At 32.6% G+C, this 13,051-nt stretch overlaps 1 protein-coding gene across 5 annotated transcripts in view; it reads left to right on the forward strand.

Moving 5' to 3' along the window:
- The window catches only part of kmr (pleckstrin homology domain-containing family A member kramer), a 56,824-nt gene that overhangs the window by 8,718 nt on the left and 35,055 nt on the right, over positions 1-13,051 (forward strand). Inside the window, exon 1 of one of the 5 annotated variants that reach the window (XM_085190556.1) lies at positions 5,194-5,519. The exons of the other annotated variants lie outside the window; for them this stretch is intronic. The gene's annotated coding sequence lies outside the window, so the exon portion shown is untranslated. Of the gene's footprint in view, positions 1-5,193; positions 5,520-13,051 lie in introns of those variants that run through there. 5 annotated transcript variants of the gene reach the window in all.

Genomic DNA, 13,051 nt, shown 5'->3' on the forward strand with positions numbered 1-13,051 from the left:
ATATTTTTATTATCTCACAATTCTCTCCGTTTTTTGGACTATTGCCAAACAGATAAAAAACTTGGAATTTATATACGAACATACAAATACAGTTGATAGAGTTTATATATATATATATGTATATATATTATGAAGGTACCTACAGCCAGCGATGAGTTACAGTTTAATTATACATATAGGTAAATAAATATGGAAAAACAATATTTTTCCTATGTATTCAGTTTCCCGCAAGAAACGTGACGATGAAGTAACTATTTTATATACATATCTTCTATCTTTAACGAGAAAACAATGAAGATAACGTTTCTTATAATATAATACTTTTTGAAATAATAATATCAACTTTAGTTATTTATATTGCATTCTTACGCATCCACCAGGAATGTAGGTTTTGATTTCATTGTATAGACACGTCTCTAACATATATATAAAACTAGTGGACTCGAACGCGGCTACGCCCGTTTGAACTATACGAATATTTATTAAATATATTTATGAAATTATTTTCAGCTTTCAATAGAGAGATGCGTTAAGCAAGGTCATATTGGGTGACGTTTTCTAGCAACAAACTTTGCAAATCGTTGCTCAGCAACGGTCGCAGCGCGACGGTTATTATTAACATGGCGGAATAAATTGCATGTCAAATTAATAAGTATTTTAATATATTGGTATATATCGAAAATATTACAAATATAAGAAAAAAAGTATCCTATGTTCATCCCGAGACCCTCAAGTATCTCTATATGAGTATTTTATCACAATTAAATTAGCGGTTTGGGCCTGATTGCGTAAAAGACAGACAGACAGACAGACAGAGTTACTTTCGAATTTATAATATAGGTATGGATATATGTATATAAAAAATATATTCTTATTTATGTATTATATTTAAATAAAATGTGTTAATATATTCATTGATTTGCTGAGATAGCGCAGTGTGAATTTAATTAAAAATGGTTATTGACCCTATTCTTATCTGTTGCCATGCGTATCAATTGCCTTGGAATGGGATATTAATAAAAGTAATTAATTTGTTCGTAAATTCATTTGATCGAAGCCTTATTTCCGGATTTTATTTAATTTTTTCAAAGATTCACTTCGTTGTTTTTGTAAGGTCATAACCATTTTTAATCATAACTATGGTAGAAAGGTACGAATCGTAATAAGACGATATATTTTAATTTATTTAAAATCACGTACATATATATATTTCAAATATTCAATATTAATATTCCTAAATTTAGACCTAGAAGCACTATGCTACCCTAGTGCCAATGTTTTTTTTGTTATATTGCTAGTTAACCTTCTAAATTATATTATAAAATAATTAGCACTTGTCGCCAGTATTCGTTGTAGCGCAGAGGAACTGGCGTGACTGTAAACACGTTAAGGGTTCGATTCCTTCTCAAGGAAATTGGCGGAAAGTGAGGAACCCATGTTTCCTTTGAAGCGGCGGGAAGCTAAAAACTTACCTTACTTAACTACCTAGGATAGGTAACTCGATGTTCGCGTAGTTAGGACATGGCGTTGGTTTAAACTTAGTAAGTATAGGTTCCAATCCTAGTGGGGTAATATTTATAATATATGTAAATGTTAGATATTAGACGAGTAGAGGAGTGGAAGTCTAAGCAAAGCAATATATATCTTTATTCGAATATAAGGAATTTAGCAAAATATTAGTTTGGACCACCCAGGGTGCCAAGCAATAATTCTATTATTAAAATATCGTGAAGGAAAATCTAGTCGATTGGCACTCTATACTTATACATCGATTAATTGTAAAACACGTATAGCCTACTAAGCTGGTGTTTTCTTGATATGTGTGAGTCTCGTGTGAGTCGTGCGATATCCAAGTAGGGTCATTACTATTCATAGTGGAAAGAGGTCAGTCGTCAATTCGATTTCCACAGTCTTCAACCATTCGAAGCACGCCGCGACATCTGGCGTGGATTGCTACTTTCGTTCCCTTCACTTATTGGACATGTAGGGTTTGTGGTTGTTTTAGGGCAATTTTTATCGATTTATATAAATGCGAAACTTCATTTTGTTTCCCTTGTTTTGTTTATAGTGTCGAGACATTCGTTTTTTTAAATAAATTGCCCTATTTTTTTAAGTAAATGTAGAAAGACGATTTTTTCAAGAAATCATGACAGCAAAGTGACCTTATAAGGGTTTCTAAAAATAGCTTTCATAAATACAAAACTTGTATTAGACATTAAAGACAACATTTTTATAAAAAACATAGCTTTCTAAGTGTTAAGTTAAGCAAACTTTTAAAAGTACGTTAAAAATTTTTAAAAACTAAAGTAAGTCATATTACTACTTGATGCAATGTTACGTATTTAGTCGCCTGTTCGCTTATGTAGGTAAAACTGGTAAGCTATTCTATAATAAATATATAATAAGTAAATTATAATTATTCTTTAAATCCTTCTTTAGAGGGAACCTAGGGTTAAGTTAAGAGACTCCATACCCCACTTTCTGCGAGTTCTGGAGGCATGACGTGTTAATTATGTCTTGTCCAATTAAATTATTTTGCATCTAAAAATAATCAGAAAAAAAATTGTTAGTGTTATTTTTAATTATTATTTCCATTTTAATATAGAGTAAGTACTTACTTGATTGTATTACTTTCATTCAAGCAAAAAATAGTGAGATAATATTGAAAACAACGTAGTATTGTAATATTTTAAATAACACAGAAAATAAAATGTAGGTTACTCTCCACTTTAAAAAGCATTTAACTTTGAAATTGTTATCAGTTTCAATGAGTTTTTCAATTTGTATACGAGGATGCGAGAAACCTCATTACGTTAGGTGGAAGTGATAAGTATCTATATACCACTAACGTTGATGGTTACAGGTTCGATTTTTACACGAGGAAAGGTTCTTTAGTTTCACGCTGTATCCCGCACATAGGAGAAACGGAATAATTCTGTAATTAAATTAAAATTAAATACTTTATAAGATGAGGTTTTCTTTTATACTAAAATTAATGTAAGGTAATAATGTATAAGATTTTCTCTGCCTACCCCGCATATTGCTGTAGATACCTTAATACCTTTGATACCTTTAGTTCGATACCCACTCGAGAAAACGAATTAATATTTTTATTTTTTCACTCTGGTGTACAGGCAGTAGAGGTAAAAAGCGCGGCGTTAAGTTTCGCCATTCACGCAATCGGAAGGGAATGTCTTAACTCAAGGTTCCCTCTACCTACTATGACGCTAAAAAATATTCTCTATTCATTTATAGCCATAAAATGCCTGCACTCTATTTGTTCAGTTGTTCCGCAGGATGAAGGTTAATGTGCTTGCATTTAGCTTCACTAAATAACAGTTAATGGCTTTTATTATGAAGAGCTGGTTCTGCCAAAAACGATCTTCACCTAAATTTATTAATCTATAAGGTCAAACGATTTGTGTTTAATATATGAAAAAAGATATGGCGTGAGGTATTCGTGGCGCAGGTGTAACTGTATAGCAACGGTTGTAGGTTAGATTTTCATTTGGGGGGATAGAATTATTATTTATTTTCATTTCTTCGCTCTAATACCAAAACGAAACCGCGGCGTTGAGTTCCGCTAGTCAACACGCAATGTCTAGAATTCTGGGGAAAGTAAAAAACAGAGTGTCTTAGCACTAAGTTTCCGCTGACCTTGCTATGATGCATAAAAAATGATTTGTAGTTTTTAATTTGTTTGTGTTTATAACTTATATGATATTTAAATGGTCCATTTATTTTTGGACTTGTCAATTTTTTTTGCCACTTTTAAGTCATAAATTACACATAATGGTACATGGGAAAAATATTTAAAATATTATTTTCTCATAAAATTTAAATAATTTCGTAACTTTTGCTTGTATTTTTATTTCTTTGATTGATTTTATATGGCACGTAACGTGAGGCAAGCCGGATAAATATATCCGTATCTGTAATCGTTGAAATATGTTAAGTTTTTACAAGAAATAAGATTTAATATTAGATGGATAATCAATCAAATCAGCTTCACGCTGTATCCCGCACAAAGCAGGATAGGCAGAGGAAACCTAGTGTTAAGACACTCCGTTCCCCACTTTCTGCCGAGGTCAGTCGTGGCGCAGGGACACAGAATAAGACTGTAAAACCTTCTGGTTGTAGGTTCGATCCCCACTCGAGGAGATGAAATATTTTTTTAAATGTATGTTTCCATTTCTTTGCTATAGTGTCGATGCAAAGCGCGGCGTTGAGTTCTGCCATTCAACACGCAAATCCTTGAGAATTCGATAGATGGATTTTTTTAAATAATTTTGTTAAATAAAAAGCAAACATATTATATTTTGTTCAAAACAACGTAATTATAATATTAAAATAAATATTTAAAAAGAAAACCATTCGTTGTAAAACTTAAAAATATATAGAAATAGTTAGAACAGAGTTAACGGGAAAAGTTTCGATAGCATCGAATACGTAACTAGTTTTTAAGACAAAGCGGTTGTTGTCGTCGATGAAGCGAGCACAAACCAACTAATTGGTAAAAGTGAAGCTTTTCGCCGTCCACCAATAAGAAAGCTAAACAAAGGAGTACCTCTGAATCACCAGTGGATAGTTGTTCAATGGCTGACGGTGTTTGGTGTGGAATTTATTTTGTTAATAAATTACCGATTTTTACGGTTTCTACGCATTCCGTAATAGTGAGAAACTAGAAAGTAGTGTTTTTAGTAAATATAAGCGTAATCGTGCTTTTATGGTCGTATCTTATGGCTTATATGACAGAAAAAGCTATAAACTTTTCCTTAAATTGTTTAAAAAAATATAAATTTCGCAATCAAGTTTGAATATAACGTTTTATTTTATAGTATATTATATGTTTATTTATTATATACAATATTACGTTTTCCGTTAAAGCCTCCATCACGAATCTCTATCCTTTTCACTCAGATGGAATTCAAATTACTTTATCGGCACGCGGTCGGCTACAGGTAAAACCGGTATTACCCGGTAAAAATGTAGATACGCTAAATTGTGAATGTTTTTATGGGTTTAGAAGACAGATTTCATTAGTTGCATTATAGATGTAACTTGCGTGCCGGCGATGACGTTATCTTTTGTCTCTTTCTTACTTATATACATTTTATATTTCCATCTCGCGGTCCTCCCACCCGTTGGTACTCGCTGCCGCTAGACTGTTGGTACGTTACTACTTTACCAGTCGACAGCGAACGGTCGCTTACGCTAACGAAACGCGACATCTTTCGAAATTTTCCGCTGTTATTTATCGATAAAAAAATTATAATTATGAAAAAATTTGAATTATAACGTCGATTTTAAAGGAAATTACATATATGTTATAAATAATAATAAGTGTATATATATATATTTTTAATGCAGTGATCGTTAATTTAATTAAAACGAGAGCCTTACCAAAGTGTTAATGTATCGTGTAAAGTGTAGTGGTTATACAAAAGTACCTTTTATAGCAGGATAAGTGTATAAAGCGGTACTCAGTACGAGAGGATTTGATGCCATCAGCGAAAAAGGTATGAGAAACCGGATATTGAACTAGACAGTCGTTCGACTAGTTTACACTTGTATAATTATAATCCAATGTAGGTATATATTTATGAAAAAATACCCATTCCTTTTAACAAAGGTTGACGGTTGACCGTTTCGCTTCAGGCTAATTTAAAAACATCCTGTAGTTTTTGGTCACGCTAGGCTTAAGTATAATAAAGGGAACATAGAGGGAAGGTGGTCCTAAGGACGCTTCCCTAACGTTAATATTACGGCCAGGTGCGTTTCAACAGGTGAACTTAAGCTAAACTAACGATATAGGTAAATATTTTTTTCTATTTGTATTTTAATTAGAACCTATCTATGGTTTAACGAATACAGTGATATATATGTCTATCCTACATATCTATATTTATTTGTAAGGGATGTATAAATATTTTTGAAAAAGTTAACTTTTAAATTTTAAGGACAGTCGCGGCGTTTAGTTCCGCCAGTGTGTGATCTAGATTGCCAGGTTCCCTCTGCCTACGTTTTTTTTATTTGTTTCACGCTGTATCCCGCAGCGATAATAAAAAAAATACTTTTAAATTATAAAAATATCATCTAACATCATAATTTTATATTTATTATTAATGAAATATATGACTTGACGTGGTTTTGTTAAGTAAATGAATATAATATTACGTTATACTTAATGGATTTTAAATTATTTCCAATGACTCACCTGTATGACATTTGACTACCAAAAATTATGGTGAGAGTGGGATCCGAAATCTCTAACTCAGAAGTCTGATGTGTCATCGACATCGATATAAATATATATATTTACATTTTATATCATTCTCTTTTTTTATAACTGCTTGTCTTTACAAAAAATAGGAATTAAAAGGTTACGTTAAAACTTAGTTTAGAAAAAAAAGTACAAGATATTTATTTATTTTATTATGAAAAAAATATCCCGCACACATCAAGGTAGGCAGAGGGAACCTAGTGTTAAGATAGGAAGTTCGTTCCCACTATCCACCTAATTTTGGAGGCATTGCGAATTGAGTGACGAAACAATAGCGATGAAATGGAAATTTTATTATGATGTGTCTTTTCTAAACTTAATTTGTTTTTTAAACATAAATTGCTTCAATATTTTAATAATATTAAAATAATTTTATAACATCTAAGGCTGAGTCATATTGGTATATATATGGATTTTTTCTTTTTAAGACATAAACGAGAAGTATGCAATCAGCCTAAGTCGGTGGCATGCAGGTAGTCGAACCTTTCCGCAAGATTTTTTGTTCAAACCTTTGTAAAGCTGAATGGCGGTCGAAGGTTTCTTTGAAGCACTTGTTGCAATGCGCACGTTAGTTTTTGTCACTATTACTGCTTCTAAGAAGTTATTTGGGAACTATAATGAATATATAGGCTTGTATTGTTATCTATATATATAAGATCGAATGGTCACTCACTCATCACGAAATCTCAGAAACTACATGTGCTAGGAATCTCAAATTTTGCATAGGAGTTACTTATAGGATGTAGGTGCTCGCTAAGACGGAAATTCGCAATATTAGACTTCTAAGGGGTAGTTTTTGGGGTCGAAAGTTTGTATGAAACTTCGTTACTACAAATGTTACGAGTCTCAAATTTTGCATAGACGTCACTATGACGTAGTCATGGAGACAGAAATTAATAATAACATAGTTCACGCGGGTGTAACCGCGAGCGGGCCGCTAGTTATTAATAAATCTTATTTTTTTTATTATAATAATAAATATTATATTATGTACGTATATGCTATACACTCGTGTATGGTATTGCAGTAAGCTAACTGTATTTGTAAAAAAAATAAGTATATAATTGAATAAACATGCTTAACCTTTAATCTTTTGTTAGAGCTAAGACGTTTTCCTAATGTTATTACTAGTTAGAGTACGTTGTAATACTTAGGTTGCTAGGAGACCGGAGTACTTCCGTCATATATGTAGTTACAACCTGTTCCAGATGATGATATCTCCCCCTCCTAAATCTCTTAGGGCAGTCAACCTGCGCACACGCCGATTACGTGCGGCTGTCATTTGAGAAATAAGGATCTTTTTTTTGACATCAACGCATTCCTTCGAAAATTTGATAGGCTTCGACCGCCTTTAATGTTTTTTTTTCGTTTCTATTTTTATAATGACTTAAATGTGGAACATATTTAATTGACATATTTATATTTTTTCTTTAAAGTTAACTTTAGAAACTAAGAATGTATTCACATCAATCAGTGATGCAAAACAGATCCGTCTGACATTTAATCGTCGTAGGCAGCGTGAAAGGAGACAGGAATGTTGCCGATGTCCCTTCTAACATAAATACCCGTATATTTTACCTTATAGAACTATACATTCAAAGTATCAAGGTAACATATTTACATAGCCGCCATTTCCTTAATACTAGGTATTTTGTTCTATTAATAAAATGCATTTTTTACTTTTATCACTGTGACACAATAGAAAGTAAATATAATTGTTTTAGAACATAAAATAAAAAAGTAAAGACAATTTTTTATAATAAAATATATTTTTCAGTATAAAACCCAGTCATACTAAAGTAAAATGTATTTTATGAAACGAGAAAGCTTTTCTTTGTAGGCATGATGGCGTTTTATATTTTGCATATTCATTGTCATATAAGAATTAACATATCGAGTGAAATTCACGTAACGGCCACTGTAAAGTACATTTCACTTTAGAATTTTGAAAAGAAAGAAAAACTAATAAAAAAATTACAGTATTCACTCTTATCCTTTCAAATGTTATGGATCTCTCTATTTATTCTTTTTCGTTACTCTTTTAACAGAGTGTTGTCACCGTTCCTATATATACCTACTAGTGGAGAAGGCTGTTCAGGATTTACCTATTCATATTCAGCTTCACGCTATATCCTGCACACAGCAGTGCAGGCAGAGGGAACCTCGGAAATTGGGGAATGGGGTGTTTTAACACCAGAAGTTAGACACTCCATTCCTCATTTTCCGAATTCTGGGGCATTCTTCCCTCGAGTAAGCATCCAACCCTCAACCAATCGTGTCACATACTTGCGCACAATTGGCCTCACCTGCCTTAAAAAGACTTACCTACTTTAAATATAAAAGTAATTTTAAAAAAAAAACTTCGTCCATTCATTCTGTCATATATTTCCTTTTACTGCCTCGTAATAGTACGCTGCATGACAAACTACCTATTAATGACATCGTTTTAACTACAGTGCAATAAGGCTATGCAGTTCACCGGTCGATATACTGCGGTATTCGCTTGCGTAACACTTTCCACCTGTGTAAATGGGCCTTTAAGCTGTCTCTAAACTACAGTTACGCGCGGAAGAAAGATAATCTTGGAAAGGGCAAGATGTAAAACTTATAGAAATGTGTTTTTTTAAATTTAAATAATGGTCTTTTTGTATATGTATTGGGCACTTTCTGCTTTTTAGTTAATCCAGCTTCACGTTGCATCCCGCACACAGCAGGGTAGGCGGAGGGAAACTAGTGTTAAGATACTCCGTTGCCCACTTTCTGCAGAATTCTGGAGGCATTGCGTGTTGAGTAGCAGAACTCAACGCCGCTCTTTGCCTCGACACCAGAGCGAAGAAAGGGAAATATAAACATAAATAAATATTTCACTTCCTCGAGTGGGGATCGAACCCACAACCGTCGCGTTACAGTCACACCCTTGTGCCGCTGCGCCGCGACGGCTTCATATATCTATAATATAAATATAAATAAATCCAATCTACATATTCAGAGTATCGTAGCTGGTAGCTCTTTTTAATTCGTGAAAGTTTCACCATATACGGAAAGCTCGTGTCATGAACATAATTTCCCTCTCAGAGATTTGAAACGTGATATATAAGCATTACTCAATTGCCTGCAAATCACGCTTAAATTGCGTTTTAAACTTTTATAAAATTACTAGCGGCCCGCTCGCGGTTTCACCCGCGTGAACTATGTTATTATTAATTTCTGTCTCCATGGCTACGTCCTAGTTACGTCTATGCAAAATTTGAGACTCCTAGCGTTTGTAGTAACGAAGTTTTATACAAACTTTCGACCCCAAAAACAACCCCTTAGAATTCGAATATTGCAAATTCCCGTCTTAGCGAGCACCTACGTCCTATAAGTAACTCCTATGCAAAATTTGAAATTCCTAGCACTTGTAATTTTTGAGATTTCGTGATGAGTGAGTGACCTTTCGATTTTATATATATAGATAACTTATTAATGATTTAAATTATTCCACCAAATTGTTATAAAATTTTCTTTTTAAAATGATAATAAACAAAAAATAATACGGCAGATTATTCAATTAATTATTATGCTTAAGCCGGTGAAGCCGCGCGCGGGAGGCTAGTATTATAATAAAGGTAGCTCATCTACGTACAATTAAAAGTAACAAAAACGGGTATGACAATGTCATCCTCCATGTATTTTCTATGACATAAAACTACTAAGTGTCACTGTGTGCGTTACACTGACAAGGCTCGCTTTAGAGTTTAGTTTGACAAACAGAGTACACGTGCAACGAGAGGTGATAATGAAATTGTAAAGAGGCAAGTAACCTATTGTTGGTAAACTAGTTTTTTCGAGTTTACGTAAGGGAATCTTACTAGCATTACAAATTTAGGTACATTTGTGTAAGTCTGGTAAGATTTTTCTTGTAAATATTTAACCGAGAAAGTGCTCAGGTGGTTTGGGCGTTTTGAAAGAATGAGTGATAAAAGAATGGAGAATGAGATTTTTGAATGAAAAGTGAGTGGTTAAAGAGAGAGGAGAGACCTCAGTTGACCTTCGAAAACAAAAAAAGTATCAATAATACTGGAGGAAAGTCACGTAAAAAGCATTAGGAACTCTTGAAGGGGGTGTATGAAGAAGTTGATGGAGGCGAAAAAGGTATGCGGGACCTCGTGGCCTTTGGCTCGTCGTTCCCACTGGCAACGTTAATAAAAAAAAGAAATTTCCATACTTATTATAATCAATGCCTATTTCAGAAAATTAAACACCAGTAAAGGCGTCAGACATAATTACGTTTCAAGTGTGCATAAAATATCAAAAGAAAATTTTTTCTCCACTTTACGTAACATAATTTCATGCGGCATCAAGAGACTATTAAATATGGAGCGGAGATAATAAGAGAGGCTCTCAACGAGGAAATTGCTTTGCAATACCCCCATACTATTATTGCATACAAGTTGTGAATTCCACTACATATCGTATACAAAGGATGTCCGCTCTTGCGCTAATAAAACAGCGCCGTTGATAATATACTGTGGGTAGATACGAATTTACTTGATCGAGCTTTTATATAAAATTGTAGATTTTTTTTTAAATATATTCCTTCGTGGAACCTTTTCAGTTGGTAACTTCGATATATTGTTGTATTATACGTATATTTTTAATTAAACCACACACTATTTGTTCTTTATTGGCGATCCGTTAGCGGCTTCGCCCGCTTGGGCTAAATAGTTATTAGTTTACTAATCTGCTGCTTTCGTTTTCTAATAAATAATAATAGCAATTTAAAAACAATATCTGTACTTATATTTTAAAGTAAAGAAGATTTACAAAATACAATAGTGAAAACTGCAATCAAATAATTTAAGCAGTTTCTAAGAAAAGCATGAAAAAAAAAATTAAAAATCATTATTTTATTCTATTACGTTCTTCTTATATCTTATATATCTTCTATGTATATACATGTGCATATAACAAATGTACAATGTTTTTTTTTTAAATAGTGAACAGCAAAAGCGATTTAGATAAACTGAGAAACATAAAAAACAAATCGAAAATCTAGAGAAAATCCTCTTAGCGTTCTCGAATGCTATGAAACGGGAAACTGTAGCCGATTCTACTGGAAATTTTTCCTCGTAAAACATTTAAATTTGTTTTTCTATAGTCAAATAAATTAAAGCTTTCATGTTATCACAACGTAATTTTAGCTTTAATATTTTAAATGGTATTCTTATAAGCCACGGCGTTGAGTACCGCAATATCTTATATTTGAATGGAAAGCGAAGATTGGAGCGCGTTGACTCTAGGTTCTCCCTGCCTACTTTGCAATATATAGAAAGCGTCAAAAAAGCGTCAAAGCGTAAAATAAACATAAAAAATAATTAAATATAAGATTGAATCAAAAATCCTTTGAAATTTATTATATTTTTGTATAGTATGTGATAATGTTATTTTTATTATTACCAAAATAGCACTTCGAGGAAGTGCAATGGATCGTATTACTCACACGTGAAGATAAAATGTTTCTCAGATACTATTGTTTTGTTTAGACAATGTCCTTTTAAATATGTTGCCGAGTTTAAGTAGTCGTTTCTGTTAAACAAGTTTTTTTTTTATAATCTTTAGACCTTGTGTTAAATAGTTACGGCTTACGATTTAAAAATAAAATTTTAAAAAAGCCTCGAATAAATAGATTATATATGGCGTAGTGGAACAAGCATGTGTTAGTGTAGTTATGTGTTCGATTCCTATCCGGAAGAATGAAATTTTAAAAATGTCTCGAAATTTCGACTGATAGTGGGGAATGGAGGTGAAGGGAGGTAGTTTTAACATTAGGCTCTACCTATCCTGCTAAACGGGTTATAGCTTGAAGGTAATACAATATATAAATAATATTATAAACAAAATATTAATAATAAATAATGGTAATGTGAGAATTCGGCATTTATATGATTTATCGTATTTATGCAAAAATATCTATTTGGGTTAATGGACGATAAAAATAGTTAGCATCCGGCAAAGAAAAAAACTAAGTAGCAGTATACAGCAGAGTAGGCAGAGGAAACCTAGTGTTAATACACTCCGTTCTCCATATTTGGCACAATTCTAGACGCATTGCGTGTTCAATTTTAAGAAATTGTTAACAGGTATTATTATGTATTTTCTAAAGATGTCAAAGATGTCACCACAGTTATTCAATGAAGATAGGCAAACGCGGTCAAATATCGCAATCGAGCAATTAGCTGGCACATTACCAGAATTATCCGATACTCGAATATATCTCAAGATAGCCCACTTAAGGCGTGATTGGTAAACGATACAGTTAACTGGGTTATTAGTTCATGATAAACTACTATTTACGCTTGAAGTTTTTTTCGCGACATTTTTTTTTTAAATATATTACTTAACTAGCGACCCTCTTGCGGCTTCGCCCGCTTTTACTACTGGATTATTCATATAATGTATGTTTGCAAAGCACTTAAGATAATGTGAAAATTAATTAAACCCTAATGCAACCCGCATTTTCGTAGTTTCAATAAGGATTTTCCAATTGTTTTAAACAAAAAATTTAGGATTAACAAGGATTTTTTTGTAGGTACCGTAATTTTAAATCTGTGCTACTAATCTTTTCAAGTACTTATTAAAATATATTTAAATGACTATTTTTAGATAGTTAAATGACTATTTTTAAACGGAAGAAATTATAAACCAAAACCTACCTGCTAATAACTACTACAAAAAATATGAATCCAAATATATCGCGCTGAAATAATACATTCAACTCCAATTATC

This window comes from Heliconius melpomene, chromosome 9, assembly GCF_056956725.1.
Source record: "Heliconius melpomene rosina isolate 202511_hmr_F chromosome 9, ASM5695672v1, whole genome shotgun sequence".
Lineage (NCBI taxonomy): Eukaryota > Metazoa > Arthropoda > Insecta > Lepidoptera > Nymphalidae > Heliconius > Heliconius melpomene.